This window comes from Amblyomma maculatum, unplaced genomic scaffold (assembly GCF_055883805.1).
Source record: "Amblyomma maculatum isolate TAMU_Amacu unplaced genomic scaffold, ASM5588380v1 scaffold_18, whole genome shotgun sequence".
Taxonomy (NCBI): domain Eukaryota; kingdom Metazoa; phylum Arthropoda; class Arachnida; order Ixodida; family Ixodidae; genus Amblyomma; species Amblyomma maculatum.
The window spans coordinates 791,222-812,131 of NW_028146743.1; the positions used below are offsets into that span (position 1 = coordinate 791,222).

Sequence of the window (20,910 nt, forward strand, 5' to 3'; positions counted from 1 at the left end):
CTCAGCAGAAATGAGAGCAATTGAAGAAATTTTTCCAAACAGTGCAGTGATGCTTTGAGAGTTCTACAACAGGCATTTGACCGGTGGCTAAGGAAAAAAGAGAGAAGTAGCTGATCGCGAGGGTGCACTTTCTCTTTTGAGGAGGCTGGCCCATGCTATGTCCCCAGAAGGAATACGACAATGCAATAAAACAGCTGATGAATTCTGACCATTGGAAAAACACTAAACTGAGGAGTTATACTTCTGGCCAATTGTTGGCACTAGCAGACAAATGGACCATCTTCAACAGAACAAAATTCTCAGTTATGATAACCACCAACAATGGCACTGAATCGCAGAACAAATTGTTGAAAGAACATTATTTGAAATGCAGGAATGGCAAATAAAGCTAATCATTCCTAATATGGACATTAACTAGCCAGTTTTGGCCTGAGCGAAAGGAACAGATGAGGTCGTCGGAAGTACCGGAGGTATCATGATACCATACCCATTTACCTACACAATAGACCTCCACAAGTGATAAAGCACATTATTCAAAGGTTGGACGCTCCCTTGCAGTACACCCAAAAATGATGTGTAAAGACAGCTCGAGTACACCTAGTTAGTATCACACTGTAAAATTTAACATATCAACTTGCACATGTGCAGATTTCAAGAAGTATAAACTGCCATGTAAACACTTCTGTCAGTTTTCCAACTCATTGAAGGCTGGGGCTTTGAGTCTTCCTAAGCATTACACCAGCAATGTTCAACTGAGCATTTAAATGGGTTAAGAAGAGTCGAATGAGGTGCCACAGCTCTCTCCACTCAAAATATCAAGCAGAATTCAACTCGGCATTCTTCCAAAACCTTAAAAACAGGGACTCGGAGCCTCGAGAGCAAGGCTACAAAATGCGAACAACAGGCTGAGAAACATGGCTGTATACTAGAGTGACCAGGCAGCACTTGATGCTGCTTATGAGCATGTTTCAGCAGCACTAAATGAACTATCACAGGGGAGTGTCCACCAGTGGTCTCCTAGCCAGGGAATCTCTAATAAAAGGGTGTTCTGGACAGAAAAAAACACCCACTCGGCCACCCCTACATAAATTAAAGTGAAGCAGAGCTGGGTTTACAGGATCCTGGAAGACACATGGAAGAGTAAGGAAGAAGGTAGATGCACTGAGAAAACACATAAAAGTACTTGACATACAGATTTGCAGAGTAAATCAGCACTAGAATGCCCCATCATTTCCAGCTCCAAAAATGTGCTTTTTCTTTCATTTCATTTTGTATCTTGAAGCTCCCCTGAGGTGGCATTTCCTAAGGAGTAGCGTAATAAGAAGTTGAAAGCCAAACCCAAGATTAGCAGCAGCACTTTCACAGAATGTATGGGGTAATCCACTCTTACCATGAACATGCAAGTATGTGACCACATTCTTCAAGTGCCAGTGCATCTGTCCTGGCCATGCATAAAAGTTAATTGACACAAGATGCAAAGCACCCCCTCCAGATCATCCTGCCTGCACACCACTTTGCTTTGATGTGCTGCCATGTAAAAACTTGAGCGCTCTAAAGAGTGCGGCTGCACACTTGCACGTTCACCCTAAGAGTGGATCACCCTGCATATACAATAACAGGTTTTAGCTGTGATGTGACGGACAGTTTTGGTTCAGTTAGGTGCCATATCTGCCATATCTTATGAAAAGATAGCATAAAAATATGATATGGGCACGCTGTTGTAATATTTGAAGTTTGTTTGACATGAAGGAAGACTGGGCCAGTGATATTCACGCTTTGCTGTTAACCCTGCATTTTATAGACGTGTCTTCTGCTTGCTGTATTTTACATTCCTTTTGACAAGTGTGTAAAAACTAGGAAGAGCTGCCAAATTTTGTGTAAGCCCAACCGATCCACTGTGCCGTGTTTTTGAAGTGATATTCTTCCAACCACTGATATGTCTGTGGTCAGCAATAAAATACTTCAATTCTTAAAAGATGCGTTCTGTGTCTAACTGAACAGGAAATGGCTAGAGATCATTGGAGTGCACCCTCTCTTTCATCTATCTGTGTGCAGCAAATTGGCACGCTGCAACATACTGCAAATCTGACTGGGGTGTTCAGAGCACGACATTTCTCATGGTGTTCTCTTGTCGCTACTGACCTCGTTGAAATATATAGCAGTGACCTGAAATAGCTGCAAGGTTCACACAAGCGGCATTCTTTTATTTGTTTTCAAATAAACTACTGCACATATGAGGGTAATTGTGGTGAAGCATGAGCACAAGGTTGCATCAAAATGAAAGTGAACACAATTTCTCACATGCTCACCGTTTCACTAGATTCCAAGGGACAAACAAAAGCAGCCAAACTGCGACGATGGAGAGAGAAGCAACAGCATGGCCTATCCCAAATGCTTATGACCACTCCAATCTCTATGACCTAATTACATTCACATTCTTGACATGGCACGCGAGCATGGTTCACTTTGCACTTTATTCAAGTCTAGCCGCTGGCCACCGAATAAATGCATGCTCGGAAATGAAAGAAAAACATGCACCCAGTACCACAACGTGCAGCCCTATGACATAAGTCGTCGGTAGTCACAACTGGGGCGACTTGGGTCTTCATACAACACACACACAAAAACACTAAACCTCCTTTTTTTTTCCCAAGAGATAACACACTATAGCTGTTCAGGTGAGGAGAAAATTGCCCATGCCGCGGTCACGGCCTTGGCCAGAATGGGTCAAGTGGTACTTCGTCCTACCCCTTTGCCTATAGACGAGATGGTGCGACAAGGTTTAAAATGAAAAAAAAAAAAAAAATTTAAACATGTAGTATGATGTTAAACGAGATGGCACTGCGTGCTCAAAAGCAAAAAAAGCAAATAAAAGCAATTGTACGGTCACGTGGTTTGCACGGTAGAACCTTTGTTAAGAGTCTCCCGTCTGCAGTAGAATGTAGCAAGCATGGTTTTTGGCAAGGAATATAGTTTTTGGTGACAGCTGCTGGCAGCAGAATGTAGAGTGGATGTAAGCGGATGCAAGCGAGTGTATTGATGCACATGTACAGGCTCAGTGCCTACATAATCAGCATTTACAGTTTTCCAGTCGTGTCTTGAGCTTGAAGCTAGTGAGCTCAGAATAATTCCATAAGTGCTCAGAGACGCGTCATAAACTGATTGTGCTAAGAAACGATGTTTGGGTGACACATGAAATTGCTTGTCACAAGTTGGGCGGGGTGGCTCAAAACTTACGCGATGAATTTCGAGTAGCCGCAGGAAAAATTTGATGAACTCCGGGGCCAAACAGACCCCGCACACTCTTCAGAGTTCATACTGTGGATCTAGAAAGCCTACCTTATGGCACGTGAGTACTTGCTTAGGGAAACAAATGAGGAAACAAGTTGCATAAATTTCAGTAAAATCAATGTACTTTGCTTAGCATAGTGTGCTTATTTCCATCTGTATTTGCTTGTAACTGCCAACTTCACTAACTGGTGTTGCAATTACGCATTTTCCCAAAGTTTGATCAGTGAATAAAATTTGTTTTATGTGTGGAAGTCGTGTTTTATGCATGAATACCCTTTGAAATCACCTAATGTGCCTTTCTGAGCATTCCCAGTGTCTAATGGCCACCACAGCTTACTGCAATAAAAGTTTAATTGCCACGTTGCAGTGCTTATGAAATTTAATACCTGCCTGAAAGGATAGAGTAAAGATAACGAGACATCGCATCTCTCAGTATTATTATTGGGGTGTTTGGTAGGCTGTAGGCATGCATGTGGTGCTAATCACATTCTTTAGTGGTCCTGTACATACTGTCGGCTCATTAAAGCTTATTGCACACTTAACGCTGATCTTTGTTTCCTCCCTTCAATGTGCAGACTGTTCAGGACACCAGGTAGTCGAAGCTCACCGTAAGCTGACAGATTGCAAGCTACCTCAGGACCATCGTTCCAGGAAAGGCAGTTCTTCCATCTGAAAACATATATTGTGCCAAAAAAGGGCGAGGTAAGAATTGAATCTACCCTTGCGGTTTTTCAATGCAGGGTGTAACTTCGATGCACTTTATAAAATGAAGAGAAATAACCACAATCGAGTCTTCTTGAAGTTGACTGCAGCTGACAATTAAGTGCTCTGCATATCCTAAGTGTGGCATAGCAATACAGATCTGTTTTTCTTCAAGCTGTCCTATGAGGGAACTATTTCAGCTGAGCTGTTCATATCGTAAAAAAGAAATTTGAAGAAATTAAAAGGATGTGTGCTGTGGAAAACCTTTGTTACTTTATATTCAGGTTGTTCATGATTGAGCTTCCTTCATTAGGTTATCAAAGTGATGTGTTGTCTTTCAAAACACACTTTGCCTTGCAGAATGTGGACTGCGATCCTGCTACAACTGTGCATGTTGATGCATTTCTTAACGATGACAATGCCATCGATGAATTGGTTAAAGGAAAACTTAGCCGCAGCTATTGCATAACTTGCAGTTCACGTGACATTGCATCACTCAGTAAGTAACTAAGCACATTTTGATTATTGAAATGGTGTCTGCTTTGTCATAAGAAAAAAAAAAATATGTTCATTTCATGATACATTAGCACAGTGGTGTTAATTCTTCACAACATGCAAAAGCAGCACAGTTAGTTCATAAATTGCATTCACCTGCAGGAAGGGTCTTAAAACGTTGATCTTTTTTTTGCTCGTCAGCTTGTTAGAGCTGCCAAAAAGTATGTTTTTTTTTATTTACTATAACACCAGCCTGCCTTGTAGCATTTTGCATTGCATACATGACCCAAATTTTTTGGTTTGTTTTCTGTAAACGTGTCATTGCTCAATGTTTCAAGCTACTAATGGGAAAGGTAGAGTTACAAATTTAGGGTTATGGGTAACAGAAAAAGATAAGTAGAAGATGCGGTCGACCGAAAAAAACAGAATGGTCTGCCAGACAGAGTAGGTGTAAAATGGTAAGAATAGGGCTCTAACAAAACTTGAAATTTGGCTAGATAGTGCATTGCAACTCAACTAAAGACAAAGCCCACAAGAAACACATAAGAGAAGACACAGGACACACGGCTCTAGACACAGGACAATAGGGCTCTAATTCACTTTTTGTTTTCTCATACACAGCAGTGCTAAAAGGAATATAGAACCACTAATGTTTTTAGATTGCTTTAAGTCAAAGTATACCAGTTGATGTAGTATGAAAGTAGATTCATTGCTCAGCTAAACCGGCTCCTTTAAGTTACAGTGTCGATATTTTTTTTTTAATGACGATATCAAGCTAAATATGTTTTCCCTCAGCTAGTGCAGGGTGCATATTGATAGCATGCAATGCAAGGTTGTCTGTAGAAATCGTCCAAATTGACGCCACGAAGCAGAAAATCTAAAATTAGTTTGCACTGAAACAAAAAGCGTTCTGGCAGCGATGTTTGGTATATAGCTTGAGTAAAATCCTAGGATTTAAAAAAAAAACAGCAGTTGCTCTATGTGAGAGCCAGGCAGTGTTATTATCAAATTATCGCTGCTGTAGTTTTATTACTTCGTTTTTAATTATTTCATGTACTTTTTACTCAAATTGCTTCTTTTTTTCTTTACCTCTCACAGGCTTCATTTCACACTCTGCCTCTGCATGCAGGGCTGCATTCATATTCAGGGAGATGGTACCCTACTTGAAGGACAAGTCCATCCTTGATGTTGGCTCCAGACTGGGTGTCATGCTATTTGCTGCGAGTTTTTGTGTCATATTCGATGGCGCACTTCTAAATAAGCTGCACTGTCATGCAGCACTACACAGCAATGAGGGTAACGAAATGAGCTTAAAGGGAGAAAAAAAAGGAAAAGAGTGGAGTTCTTACAAACATGATCTCAACTGGCAGCTTACAAGAGCACAGCAATGTGGACAGACCCAGAGAAAAAAACTACTGGTGGTCACTTGAATTCCTTTTTGACTTTCGGAAGGAATGTAAACATAACATGTTTTGCTGCGTCTTGTAATTTATGAATTCATACCAACTTGCGTAAATTTTTTTTATTGATCGTTCATGATTTCAGTCTGCCAAAAAAATATCCCTATGTCCCTGTCGTGATGGTGCTCTGGTTAAGACACTCAACAGCCGTGCCCGCGGATGTGGGACCGAATCTCGGCCATCTGTGGTGTGGTGTTGGTGCATGTTGAAAGAACCCCTGGTGGTCGAATTTTCCAGAACCCTCCACTCTAATGTCTCTCATAAGCTTGAATTGCTTCATACGTCGAAACCCATACACCAAACCAAATGATATCCCTAATGTAACTTGCTGTCTCCTAGAAAGCATAGTCATTATTTTTCATTACTGCACACTGTGCTGGCCATAACCACACCATAGCTCCTGCTAAAGGGAGTGTGTTCAGCATCATCACAAAAGTGGATTGCACTGATCATACTGGTCTGTGTGGTAACTTGTTAGCAGGCAGGAGTTTTTGCAAAGAAACAGGCATGTTCGTGTCTTCATTTCCGTCTTGGGTTCTGGCATTAATAAAAAGAAAACACCATTTTCTCTGAATTGATGAAATTCTCATCCCATCTCCCCATCCAATTTTTGTTTTCAAGCAGCCAGGCCTGGACAGGCAGGGCAGTAGGGGAGACTTAAAACAACCACTGCCAAATAATCAACTTCCAGCACAGTGCTTATGCAAAGCTTCTCACTTCGTTTCATTCGGTTTACATTTTCTACTTTATGGGACATAGAAGTTCCAAACTTACACCTTCTTGGTGCAGGCAATATCAGCAACATTATGACAGCATCAGTTTGCTGTATGTTTGTGTCAAGGTGGCAAATGTATCACCACAGGTTGTGTGTTATACACTAGGACTTAGTATAAAACACATTACAGTCAAGCTAGTAATGTGCCTTGAGACATTCTATAGTGATATCGTACTAGTATTTTTTATATTTTGTTGAACATAGCCTTTTCAGCTGCCTTTCATACTTTACAGTTACATGTCAACCAGGCAGAAAAAAAAAAACTGCAGACTTTTAAGCCTAGCTGAAAGCAAAAATTGCAACGCACTCAAATCAAAGCTAGCAGCTTCTAAAAGCGCAGGTCAAAATGTTTTGCACTTTTGTAACATAAGCAAATATCGATTTCATGAAGTCAGTGTAAGGCATTTGCAGCAATTTAGTAGATGCAGTGGTTTTGGGAAGTAAGAAGGCACAACAAAGTTAGAAGTAAATATTGCAGATCTTCTGGTCTTTGGGTAGCATGTTGAGCAGAGAAGCAGCATTGTATTAATGCTTTTTTTTGTCACACTTATTCTGTAGTTGTTTTCACTATCAAGCATTGATTGAGTTTAGTTGATGGCATAGTTTTCAAGTATTCGGTTTTTTTGTTGTATGCTGTATCTTGACAAAATATTTACACACCCTACAAAACTAAAAACTACGGCGTCTCTCATAGCCTGAGTCGCTTTGGGACGTTAAACCCCACAAACCAAACCAAACCAAAACTAAAAACACCAAGCGAAACCCAGGGCACACAGCACATGCCAAGCCATGCCACTTCTCATGTCAATATCATTCACACTATTTGTTGCAGCATCAATCAAATTTTGAAATCTACAACATCTTTTGCTTTGACATAAAACATGTTATTTTAATCTGTTATGTTTTTTTCACTTTGAGAGAGCAGTTGGAACTGTAACCATTTTTCTGAGCATGAACAAAAGGTAAATGAAAAAGACTTCATCTCAATAGCCCTTGCTTATGGTATTTATGTGAGCAGAGCTCTTACTCTTAAATCCAGCTTTGTATTGTGTTCTGTAGTTCCTCCATCATTCGTCACCACTTCCAGCCACATACCTGGTGCTGTCTTTTTTTTTGGGGTGGGGGGGGGGTCTGCTATTCATTTAGGAATGTATCCCGAAATTTTTTTTTTTCAGAGACAAAAGTTTACTGGATGAAAATTTGGGGAGAAACATTAATGTATTCCTCCTGTGATACTTGTTGTCTGAATGGAGTGTGCATGCCTCCTCATGATCCAGTACATTTCATTCATTATGTTTGCCTAGCCATGCAGAAATGGATATTTTTCTGCAAATGCGCGTCCACAAACTTTTGTCCCTGACTGCACACTAGCAGGTAATGCTTTATTTCCTTTCTGGCATTTTATTTCAGCATCATTGCAAAAGCAGAAAACTTATTAGTTCATTATTTAAGAACAAGAACGGCTTACTGCTTTCATTGAGATTTGTCTGTGCTCGTTGAGAACAATTGCCAAGACACTGTAATGATGTATAACCCTAATCTTTTTTTTTGTACTTTCAGGCACATGCGTTAACACCAGAGAATCCAATTATTGGTGTTGAGATGAATTCTGACCTTGTCAGATTCAGGAAGCTGCGATCAAGCATTTTCACATGGATGACAGGAATAAGGTAAGTACTGTTTGTACTATTAGTACTCTCGTCATTTAATTTTATTTGCTTGCCTGTTTTAATATGTTCTACTCCCACACAAATCAGAAGATACAACAACAGTCTGCAGAAGGCGAAATAAGGTTATTGCACTTCACCATACCCATGTTTTTACTATCTAAATATTTACTGTAGCGAGCTTCTGTTGTTAATTAGTGCTGATTTGGCATTCCATTTCACCATTAAAGACAATTCTTTTTAGCCTGACACTCTGGTCTAGGCGTTCGCTGCATATTACAGTGTAGCAAGCTCAAATTCCAGCCACCACGGCCATCTTGTGAACAACAGTGCAAGAACAGACAAATGCACCAGACAAGAAGAGGGGGGAACGCAGCCCTGGCTAACAATACTCAAGGTTCGTTTTGTCCTTCCTCACACAGAAGAGTTGTAATCACATTCAAAGAAAGAAGGCGAGAGAGAAAGAAAAAAAGAAAAAGGAAGAAAACGGAAAATCGCGACAGCGACAAGGCAAGCTCTGTAAAATCAGCAGGGATTAACAGCCCCCAAAATTCACCACGAGCATCTTTTGATGGAGGCTATAATGCGAGAAATCTGGAAGCATTGAATTGGATTCAGTTCAGTTCAGTCCTTCAGTCGTGTCCGACTCTTCGTGACCCTATTGACCATGTCACGCCACGCTTTCCGGTCTCTCACTATCTTCCTAACATCACATAATTTCATCTGCAGTGCCTCGAGGATGCCATCTAACCATCGCGTTCGCTGCCTACCCCTTCTCCGGCGACCCTCAACCTTTCCCAACATCAAATCTTTCTCCAGCGACTCCTCTCTTCTCATCAGATGACCAAAGTAGCTGAGCTTTAACTTTAGAATTTGACCCTCCAATGAGCAGTCAGGGTTTATGGTCGACAATATTGACTGATTTGATCTTCTGGCAGTCCAAGGAACTCTCAAGAGTCTTCGCCAGCACCACAATTCAAACGCGTCAATTCTTCGGCGGTCAGCCTTTTCCACTCCAACTCTCGCACAGTCCAACTCTCGCATCCATACATCACAACTGGAAAGACCATAGCACGAGTTATACGGATCTTGGTTGGCAGACTAATGTCTCTGCTCTTTACTAGGCGGTCAAGGCTAACCATTGCTCTCCTTCCCAGAAGCAGGCGTCTCCTAATTTCATGGCTGCAGTCTCCTTCCGAGGTAATCTTGGAGCCCAAGAAGAGAAAATCTGTCACAGCTTCCACTTCTTGTCCCTTGATGCTCCAGGACTTGATAGGGCAAGACGCCATGATCTTTGTCTTTTTAATGTTCAGTTTAAGCCCAAACTTCTCACTCTCTTCTTGTACGCGCATCAGAAGTCTCTTGAGTTCCGCTTCACTTTCTGCCATTAAAGTGGTATCATCCGCATATCTAAGGTTGTTGATACGTTTTCCAGCAATCTTCACTCCAGCTGAAGACTCGTCCAGACCAGCCTTCCTCATGATGCACTCTGCATATAGGTTAAATAGGCAGGGCGACAGTATGCAGCCTTGCCTCACCCCTTTCTCAATCGGAAACCAATCAGTAAGACCATGCCCAGTTCTGACTGTGGCCTCTTGCCCTTCATACAGGTTCCTGAGGAGACAGATGAGGTGAATTGGAACTCGCATCTCTTGGAGAGCTTGCCACAATCTGCTGTGATCTACGCAGTCAAACGCTTTCGCATAGTCAATAAAGCAGAAGTAGATGGGTTTCTAGAACTCTCTTGCTTTTTCCATGATCCAGCGAAGGTTGGCAACTTGGTCTCTAGTTCCTCTGCCCTTGCGAAACCCAGCTTGCACGTCCGGAAGCTCCCGATCCATATACTGCTGCAGCCTACCTTGGAGGATTTTCAACATCACCTTGCTAGCATGCGAAATAAGCGCGATCGTGCGGTAGTTGGAACAATCTTTGGCACTGCCTTTCTTTGGAATGGGGATGTAAACTGACCTCCTCCAATCCTGTGGCCACTGCAGGGTTGTCCAAATCTTCTGACATGATGTATGCAGAATGTTAACAGCGTCATGGTTGAGGTTTTGAAGCAACTCAGCTGAAATTGTATCAATTCCGCTAGCTTTGTTCTTAGCAAGGCTGGCTAAGGCCCATTCAACTTCACTCTTCAGGATGCCCGGCTCGAGATCAGTGACCACAACCGTCTTATGTTGGGTTTGCACATTCGGGTCCTTCTTGTACAGTTCTGTGTATTCCTGCCACCTCTTCTTTATCTCTGCGGCTTCAGTGAGGTCCTTGCCTCATTTGTCCTTTATCACGCCCATCTTAGCACAGAAGCTTCCTTTGATATCTTTGATTGTCTTATACAGAGCTCTTGTGTTCCTTAATTGGCTGTTGTCCTCAACTGCTTGGCACTGTATGTTCAGGAAGGCATTCTTATCTCTCCTTGCTATTTTCTGAAAATCCGCATTGAGAACCTTGTATCTTTCTCTTTCCCCCATAACTTTTGCCATCCTCCTTTCCTCAGCTATTTGCAAAGCCTCTTCAGATAACCAATTTGCTTTCTTGCATTTCTTTTGCTTTGGAACTACCTTAGTAGCAACTTCTTGTATTATATCACGAACATCAGTCCACATCTCTTCGGGCTCTTTGTCTTCTAGATCTAATTCTTGAAATCGATTCCTCACTTCCACAGCATATTCTAATGGAACTTGATCCAGATTATACCTGAAAGGCCTTCTAGTTTTCTGCGTTTTTCTCAATCGAAGCTTAATCTTGGCAACAAGAAGCTGATGATCGGTGCCACAATCGGCCCCAGGCCTTGTTTTTACTGCTTGTATAGCGCTTCTCCATCTCTGTCGGCAAATAATATAATCGATCTGATTCCTGTACAGACCGTCCGGCGAAGTCCATGTGTACAGGCGTCTCTTGTGCTGTTGAAAATGAGTATTCGCTATGGTCAGGTTGTTTTCTTGACAAAACTCTACTAGCCTCTGCCCAGCTTCATTTGGCTCACCAAGACCGAACTTGCCTGTAATTCCGGATATTTCTTCACTCCCTACCTTAGCATTCCAGTCTGCTATGAGAAAAACGACGTCTGATGATGGGGTGCGGTCTAAAAGGCATTGTAGGTCCGCATAAAATCTCTCAACGTCAGCTTCTTCAGCAGTAGTGGTCGGTGCTTAGACATGGATAACTGTTAGGTTGAAAGGGTGACCTTGGATCCGAAGTGAAATCATTCGGTCGTTTTTGGGGTTGTACCCTAGCACTGCTTTGCCCATTCTTCTGTTTACTATGAGAGCGACCCCATTCCTTCTCTTGGATTCGTGCCCACAATAAAAGACATAATGGTCGCCGGAGTCAAATTCTCCCATTCCGATCCACTTGAGCTCGCTGATACCCATGATATCAATGTTCAATCTGTCCATTTCTCGCTTTACGATATCCAGTTTACCTTGCGTCATAGATCTTACATTCCATGTTGCTATGTGATACATCTCCTTGCAACATCGGACTTTCCGATCGCTTCCCGACACATCCACAACTGAGCGTCCTTTTGGCTTTAGCCCAGCCGCTTCATTCGTCCTGGAGCTACTAGGAATCGCCCTTTGTTCATCCCCAGTAACATATGGGACGCCTTCCAACCTGGGGGGCTCATCTTCCGGCGCCATATCATTAATGGTATTGTGACTGGCCATAGGGTTTTCTTGGCAGGAAATACTGGAGTGGGTTGCCATTACCTTCTCCAGTGAATCACATTTTGTCAGAACTCTCTGCCGTGACCTGTATATCTTGGGTGGCCCTACACAGCAGAGCTCACGACTTCGAGTTTCGCAAGCCCCTCCGCCACGACAAGGCAGTGATCCATGAAGGGGATTGATTAACACTGAGTAAATATTGCCTTTCCTACTTCACTTATGTAGTAAAAGAAGAGTACTATCGCGAACAAACGTCTGTGGACCACACAGACTGCAACCAAAATGCATACTTTTGTATTGGCCAGTAGCCGCAGACCATACTTGTCCATGTGAAAGTTGGACTTTAGTTGTTTCATATGTGCTACGGAAATAAGGTGATAATTTGTTTACATCATGCTTCTAGTCCTAAATCGGCAGACATGAGGTCTAGAGACTTTTGCCCCTGATATTACATTCATTAAAACTCTTGGCAACATTAATCAACTCTTCGCTTTTGCTAAATCTACCAGTGTACATATCTGGCACCTTTTGGCAGTATTAATAAACTCTTCCCTTTTGCTGACGCTATCATGTACGTATCTGATGCCATCCATGGCCAGTATTTTTGTCTATCTTGTGAAGGGATATGTAGTTTCTTTTGGTTTGTGGCAGCTAATGTCTGAAAGCAATCCAGGCTGTTAGGATATGTTAATGGAGGGCTCCAGAAATTTCGGCCATCGGGAGGTATTTTATATGCACTAACATCTATAGAACAATTGTACCTTTTTGCCTCTACCAAAAAGTTTTTATTAAATTTAATTTTTCTGTTCCATGCTTTGTCATCTTTAATTTTGCTTAGTAAATATTTGGTTATTTATTTCTGCTAGGTCATTCTCAGTCATTTAACTTTTCTAATTCATACTTGGTCATTGCCTCCCAGTCTGCCACTCCTTCTCTTTCTTCCTTCTTGCTCTTTTCCTCTTCTCTAAAGCCATTAACACTGTCTTATCATAAAAGACTGAGCTTAAGTGTGCCCAGATTTTTTTTATTTCTTTCAACTTAGACAACCGTTTTAATGCTGCAATGTTATTCACATGTATGATATGCCCTAGCAGAAAAATATTATTAATATAATAATGGAGTAGATTGACAGTGTCATGGCATGCAACCACTAGCTCTTATTATTTATTGGTGATTTTTGCCACTAGGCATAGTGAGAAAGGGAGGGAGGATGTGGGAGAAAGATTGAAGGATTGTAGAATGGTCTCACTTGAATATTCGTAAAAGTTCCTGATGAAGCAATTGTTCAGAGTCCACTTGCAATAGCCATATTCAAGGTCCCACCGCAGTCCTACTTCTCTTTGGAAGTGTTGTCTCACAGAAGCCATAAATGCAAGTCCACGAGTATTCACATCACACAATTCCGGTGAATGCCACAAGGGGTGTTTGTAACTTGCAACCGTTTGTCACGTCACTGATGATGCACAGGAGTCAGAGCTGCTCTTGCCCGAATCCGGCGCATGGTTACTAATACTGAGGAATATTTGTATAGTATGAGCCACTTAAAACAGTAATGGAATGCCAAGAAAATATCACTGTTATAACCGGTAATTGTTATACCAGGTTGTGCCAAAAACAAGGAATTGACAAGCCTTCGAGCATTACATGATAAGAAAGTAGCTTACAATATTCATTTCTTTGCTGGAAACAAATCTGCATCAGCCAGCTTTGACTGGTTTGCAGTATGTATAGCTCGCATCTCCCTTCAGGGTGGATAGCTACTGCACATATTCAAGTGAAGAGACCTTTAGCAAAACTAAGTCCCCAGAGGCAGTCTTGTTTGTAAGGAGTCTTTTGCAGAGGTTCCTGTTCATCGTTGTTGTCAGCTGCTGTTGCTGTCCATTCTGGTGACAGTTGATAGGATCTCCTCGTTGGTGGAATCTTCATTTTCTGCGACTGCATCGCCAACAGGCAAAAGTTGCGGCTGTCATCATTACATTGGTGGGAGCTTTGCAGACCTTGTTGTCGTTGGCATTCCGTATGAAGCTAGCTTTTTGGAAGAAATTTTTAGCGGGAATTTAAATTAACTCGTACGAAAGAGGAAATGATGATGGCAGAAAGGAAATGCAGCTGTGGAGTGATGCATCGGAGCAGGCCACCTGGTGCATTTTCTACAAGAAGGACACCATCACAAACTTTAATAAAGGGCTGTTTGATCGAAAGAGACTTCAGAAAGTCTTAAGTCTTATCTCCTCCCCTGAACCATCGCGGCATGCAAGATTGTGGTGTTTTCATACTTTTTTGTTCTTTTAAGGTTGGCTCTCAGTGACCAGATTTAACTTTTATAACCGATAATGGTGCCATGGCAGAATTATGATAAGGTGTTTATTTTACCACAAAGAACTTGAAAAACTGAAGGTGCCATGGCTGTTCATTGTTATATCTGATATATATTGTTCCAAGAGATATTGTTGACTTTAGTTTGAATGTGGCTTTCACTACCCTTTGTTCAAAGAAACTGCACATATTTCTCAACCTTTGCTCCCTATGCAGGTCATCAAAGCCAACATGCTCAGTGTTCCAGATAGCGTTTCCAAATCTGATGTGGTGGTTCTCGGCAATGTGTTTGAATCCTTCACACCAGAGGCAGAGCAGGTTACACTGTGGCAGTTCCTAAGGCGCACCATTAAGAAAGGTGCCATCCTCATCACTGTCCCTAGCCTCGAGGACTCGCTGAAGGAACTTCAGGTAGCTGTACACTGCTGGAAGAGTATGGAAGAATGTTTCAGTCAGTGGCATCACTAGAGTCGGACCTCCCGCTCGGATTTCTAAACTAACACTTACTTTGTCTTCACGGCTCGCTTTAATGGGGGAAGTTCATTCTGACCCACGACTAGTATTTCAACGAAATATCACATAAAAGAACATAATTACATATTTATTTTTGAAACAGCAAGCAGAAAAGGGAGGGAATGTCTTTATTTATTTTCTAGAGTGTGATGGCACTTCCAAAGAAAGAGGAATAAAGGAGTAATATACCACAAGAAATGCAAATTTCGAGCGTCTAGAAGCACTCGCACCAATGTGGGTGCAAATAACTAAAGAGTGGCAAAGTGGCAGATGCCACCAAGATTATAATGTGTGGCAGTGTAGGATAGTATTTCGTATATGTCTGGCTGGCATAGCAGAACCAGTGAAAACTGTGAGAACTGGTAGATGTGCCTTCTTGTGGTTCGTGTTCTTTTCGCCCATTCCACAAGCTTGGCATGAGGATTTAAGCTTTTAACATGCGCAAGGCAACGGCACTTGCGCCCACAGGAATGACTACAAATAAATGAACGCCGAACCAAAACAGTGCTAGACAATGTGATCACACTCCCAGGGATAAGCATAGAAATGGCATTTGAGAACTAAAGAGGCTAATATACAAAGGACAGCTCAAACAGACAGAAAAAAAACAAGTTACGAAACAAGCAAACAGTCGGTGGCTGCACCATGGAATATGAAGCTTGTAAAAGGGATTAATGTGCAATTAAGTCCACTGCATGTGTGAAATAAACGTGCCCCTCAATGCATCCATTAAACAATCAAGAAGTGACCGACGCACAAAAAGTGGGAACACATTGACCTTTCTTGCGTGCGGCTCGGTGTGTGTAGCTCTTCTCGGATACCTTCTCAGATTGCTGAAACAGAACCATCCAACGTCCTGACTCCCGAGCGTCAAATACTGACATGCGGTTGAGCAGGCCTGTGCAAAAGCCATTCATTTCCAGAACCTCGCATGTCATCGGTGGAAGGGTTCAGCCACGCAGTACTAGGCCTTACATGCAGGGATGCCCACACTAAGCTTGGTGCATGTGTTTTGCAGTGCAGAAATATACATTCTCGGTCTTGCACAGCAGAACTGTCTGTGCTGCAGCTCACATGGACAACAGTAACATGTACTTACAATTAAATAAAGAGCATGCTTGAAAATATACATGATATTTCATGGGTTATGGCTATGCATGTGGTATCCATACTGTCGAAATTAAGTTTAGGAGGAGGAGGTTGGAGGTGGGTAATTTTAGGTGGTGAAGAAAATCAAGGCGAGTGAGCAAAGGTAGGCAGGAATTCTGATCCAGGATTACTTGACGATATTTGTTGCCAAATTATTTGGTATTAGATGGCCCCAGGGCAGTAATTCCACGCGCAAGGTGTAGAAGCTATTTTATTTATTTACAAATATTACTGTTACACATGCACGACACAGTAGGAGCTCCTCACCCTCTCAGGAGTGATTTCTCTGATTTATGCACGCAACACACCTCTATACATGTGCCAAGTCAAACATTGTAAAAGAACCCGACTGTCCAGCTCTCGGCATATTTCGAGGCCCATAAGTGTACTGGCTGTGAGTAATCCAGAGACACCTGCTCTGAGTGAGCGAGCCAGGTTCCTCCTTGAATGCTCCTTGCTGTTTCCAAGGACTGTTTAGAAAATGAAAGGGCCTTTGACACGTAACGAGAACTTCTTGTCACACTGCAGCTTGGAGCATTGGACTGCATGCATTGCTATTAAGAGAGCGGTCATGCTAAATGCAGTCTCATAGTGGAAATTTGCAAAGATACACCCCTTCTGTGGACTCAATCCCTCCACCCATTGAAGGGCTTTCAATTGATCAATTAGTGCCATAAAAAGCCTGTCACGGGACACAACAATAACAAATGTACACGGATGAAATCATTTGACGTCCGACATCACCATTCTGCCAACATAGTGCAAGTAGGATCCTGCATCCAGACTGAAAACTTCTCAACGCATAATTATGCCATGCCAACAATATATTCGGCCACGAAACTGCCTTTTAGCACTGGGGGACTGCAAATATCAGGCCCGATTTTTGATGAATTGAGTTGTATATCTCATTTTAAAAATAAACTTTTGTTTAGAGAGAAGGCATGAAAACCCAAATAATGCAGCATGAGAATCAACTATATGTCCTCAAGCACCTCAGCTTTGCTAAGACTCTCTCATTCCGTCTACTCATTCCTCTTTCTATTCTAAGTTCTATTGTAGTGATCAGACAGAGTAGTTGCCTGCTGTTTGTCCACTATCTCGCCCATTGTTGAACCCAGTGGGGTCTACACCCTCTTAGTGGTGCCATAGATTTGAATATTTGTCAAGCAGTTGACTATAGATGAAGTTTTTCATCGTTGGATCATGTCCAAAATATTACAAAAGGAATGGATGGCTTTAGAACTGCACTCCATTAGCATTTATTTCGGAAAATCTAAACTGCATGTTTCCTGTAATCTTAGTTGCTAAGAAAATTAACAGTAGTGTTGCACTTCTCTCCATTGCCTTCTGCTGCCATTTTTTGTACAGACTGAGATCATCGTGCCTGAGTGGGTTCAGCGGCGCTACGTCATGGACTTCCTGGCCTACAGCTTTGTCATGAACCATGAGGAGCTCTCTGAAGTCCGCTCCTATGAAGTGCTGTAATGCATTTACGCCAATATAGTCTGCATTTCAAGGGTACATTGTTTCTTGTGCACTGCTAGCAAAAAAATAACCCTGAATTCATATATATTGGCTTCCTGCTACAGAGCTCAGGTATGTCATAAGCACAGTGGAGAAAATGAGAAACTTGCATGGCTGGACATGGCTTCCAAGATCACCTCCGCGTGCACGTTTCTCTCCGGCCGTTCCAATCGGCCGGATAGAGCGTAAGTTGGAAAAGGGGCGTGGCAGCGCCTTTCGCCGCACCGCAGCGCTCGCCACCTATGCATCAAGTGTTCCGTCGCAGCTTGGCGCAAGCTATAAAACACGAGTTTCCTCAGCTTGCGCTCGTACCACAGTCGAGCTGCCAGCTTTAAAATGCCTCGGGCAAGATGGCAGCCAACATATTCGCTATCGTTAAAGTACTAATAATATAAGGCCCACATGCGCAAAGTTAGGCAGCGACTACCTGAAGCTGCATGCCTGCCCGAAGCATGCATGATTTCTCTGGCACTCTCTGCTGTGGTTCCGCGTCTTTTTTTTTTTTTTGTCGCCGTACATTTGCAAGTTCATCAACTCGCTAAATACAGTATTTGCGAGTGTGTCGCCATATATTTGCGAGTTGAATAACTTGCTAAATACAGTATTTACGAGTGCGGCGACTTACATAAAGATCCATCGCACGAATGCAATTCTCTAAATGGTTCCACCACAGCCACATGATTATTGCTTACTTAGATGCATCTCACGGTAGCAATTTTTTTTTCTCGCACGGTTTTAAAGCAGCCTTGGAAGATAGTAAGCACGTAAGTTCGATAGAGTCCATACGGGAAAACAATTTACGTGGGTTTTTATACTATGCCTTATGAGAAGCTTGCGTAATAAAAAAAAGTTCGATAAAGGTGAAGGGTAATCGGGGCACGTTCAGGCACCTCTGCCGTCATATGAGTATATGCGAGGTTTTCGGAAGTGATCCCGTTAAAAACGAATCAGCTTATATGAAAGTGAGGAGAAGCTATTACCTCGTTTTTAAACACGCGGCCCGCCATAGCATAAATGTGCGCAATTATCATGCGAGTTTCAGCTTGTTTCTTGTTTTCACTTGTTTGCATATGCTACAGACTGGGTGCAGTGCTTTTATTTTTAATTTTTACTCCTATACCTATACACGCAAAGGGCCAAGCCGAGCAAATGGGTTAATTCAAACGAATTATGATTAGACTAGAATGGCACTATCATACTAGTTAGCCACACTAGTTAGCAATTTTTCATTAACTTTCAATGATATGCAAAACTTATCAGAACATTTTTGGCACTAATTACCACTGGTTGTAATGATACTAGCCACTTTCTGAACAAAATTGCGAGCCAAACACTGTGAGCAATTTAAAAAAGACAGGTTTCTTTATTTACAAAACTCGTGAGGTGGACAAAGAGAAAAACAATATGGGCAAGCACAATCAAGAAGTACACACAAACATTTCATTATTTACAAAGTTCAATCACCACATGATGACTACTTGCGTAGTTTTCTATTTGCAAAGATAAATCTCGCCAGACTAAACACGCAGCTCCTATCTTGCTCAGCAGTTTTTTTTTTTCCCGGTAAGCTGCTTGATCAATGACTATTTTTCCTGCGTTGATAAGCTGTGGCCTAAGCAACTTTTCTATGATTATCTTCGTTGCTTCAGTGGCGTGGTCCTTTCTGCTGCACAAAGCTAGAAGAGAGCACCTTTCGAAGTAAGCAACACAAGCTAGCGACATGTACGCTGCACATGGAATGTAGTGATGTACGCTCCACTGGAATTTGTTATATTTGCAAGCGCCTTAGGAATAAGAATGGGGAGGAAAACGAATGTCTCATCAGTTCACCAAACTGCAACAAGACCTTGCAGCTGAGAAACATTCATGCCTTTGACCACTCAAACACTCGTAACTTTGATTGACTGCCAGCTTCACGAGTGACCATTAGGCACTCAAAGACTGCCACCTACATGAGATAATCTTGACGAGTAACTGTTTCACAAGCAAAGAAAACTGTCTACACGAGCACAATGTGTAAATTCTAAGTAGAATGCAACGCATTATGTGAACGCAGCAAGAACATCAACACTCCGCTTCGGTAGTAAGCACAACACTTAAATTGTGAAACATTTCGGACACACCGTGCAGTCAGTCTTTGCTGGAAAACCAGCTAAAAATGAAAGGCTACATGACACGCTCGTAAGAAATTTTTTGTCATTGTACACGCGCAAAAAATGAGTGAACCGCCAGCGGAGATACGCCGCGAGTGGGCTGGACGACGCATCAACGCATAGGCGCGCACTGCTGCCTGATGGTGCCTGGAGGAACTGACAAACTTAGAACATTTGGCTGGGGTGCGCGCCGATTGGAATGGCTGGAGAGAAACACGCACGTGAGGGTTATCTCGGAGGCCATGGGCTGGAACTATTGTCGCACATTTCATTTGCCCTCTTTTCTCCTTTGCACTGACATATTCGACTTTGGCCCAGTACTGATGGAAATTGCAATTTGCAAACCTTGAGCACAGCAATTTGCAGAGTACTAACATGTCCATCCTCTGCCAGAGGATACTTATCCAAAATAAATTTTACACAATAAAAGTTATTCTTTGATAAGATTTTATTATCGACTTTGTTTAACAGCTCACATTGGACAATTCATTTATTATAAATTTTACGGCATTCGTTTGTCGCTCAAATTTATAGCATAAGCCAGTCACTGATGCCTTACTTAAGGATAGCTTTTCTTTTTCCACAGAGAAAAAGCATCAAAACATTCTAGTCCTTAGGTCTGTTATTGCAAGTACTAGCAGTGCATTTCCCATGGTGTCTACCATTTTTGTGAGCAAGCTGCTTAAATTTATAGTCAGTCCAAATGGATGTCTGACAATATTTTGACATTGAATATTGACTGCTGTTGATCCCATATGTATCAAATCCGGATATGGCACATTATTGCTTGTATCAGGCTGTCTGAATACCCTTTTCAAAATCTCGTTCAAAAGCATATGGCATTAATGTTTATCAAACTCCCGTTAACGGAACATGAGATATATTGAACTTAGCTGACCGAAAATCGCAGTGGTTTTTGCTTTCCTGCTATTCTGCTGACAGCAACACCAAAATCAACTGTCCCAATTTTATTGAGGTATAGTTGCATTTAGAATGCATCAGCAAGAGAATTATACCCCTTATGATCGATAATAACTTCTCCAAAAGCACCACCTGCGGCAGCAATGTGAGCCCCATAGTGGCGCGTAGTGCGAGCCTAGAGCCCATGGCCCTCGAAGTGTGGTTGCATCATATTTAGACTTCTTCGTTTCAGAGAAGCTAGTTATTGATATATCGAACTATTTCATGAACCCCTTA

The 20,910-nt window shown here is 42.1% G+C and overlaps 1 pseudogene across 1 annotated transcript; it reads left to right on the forward strand.

The window, feature by feature from the left end:
- Nucleotides 1-2,905: 2,905 nt before the first annotated feature.
- Nucleotides 2,906-19,203, forward strand: LOC146171688 (uncharacterized; annotated as a pseudogene). The gene is made up of 7 exons (XR_014702772.1): nucleotides 2,906-3,349; nucleotides 3,867-3,993; nucleotides 4,354-4,492; nucleotides 5,587-5,708; nucleotides 8,284-8,393; nucleotides 14,591-14,785; nucleotides 17,405-19,203. The product of XR_014702772.1 is annotated as an uncharacterized LOC146171688 (transcript).
- The last annotated feature ends 1,707 nt before the right edge of the window (nucleotides 19,204-20,910 follow it).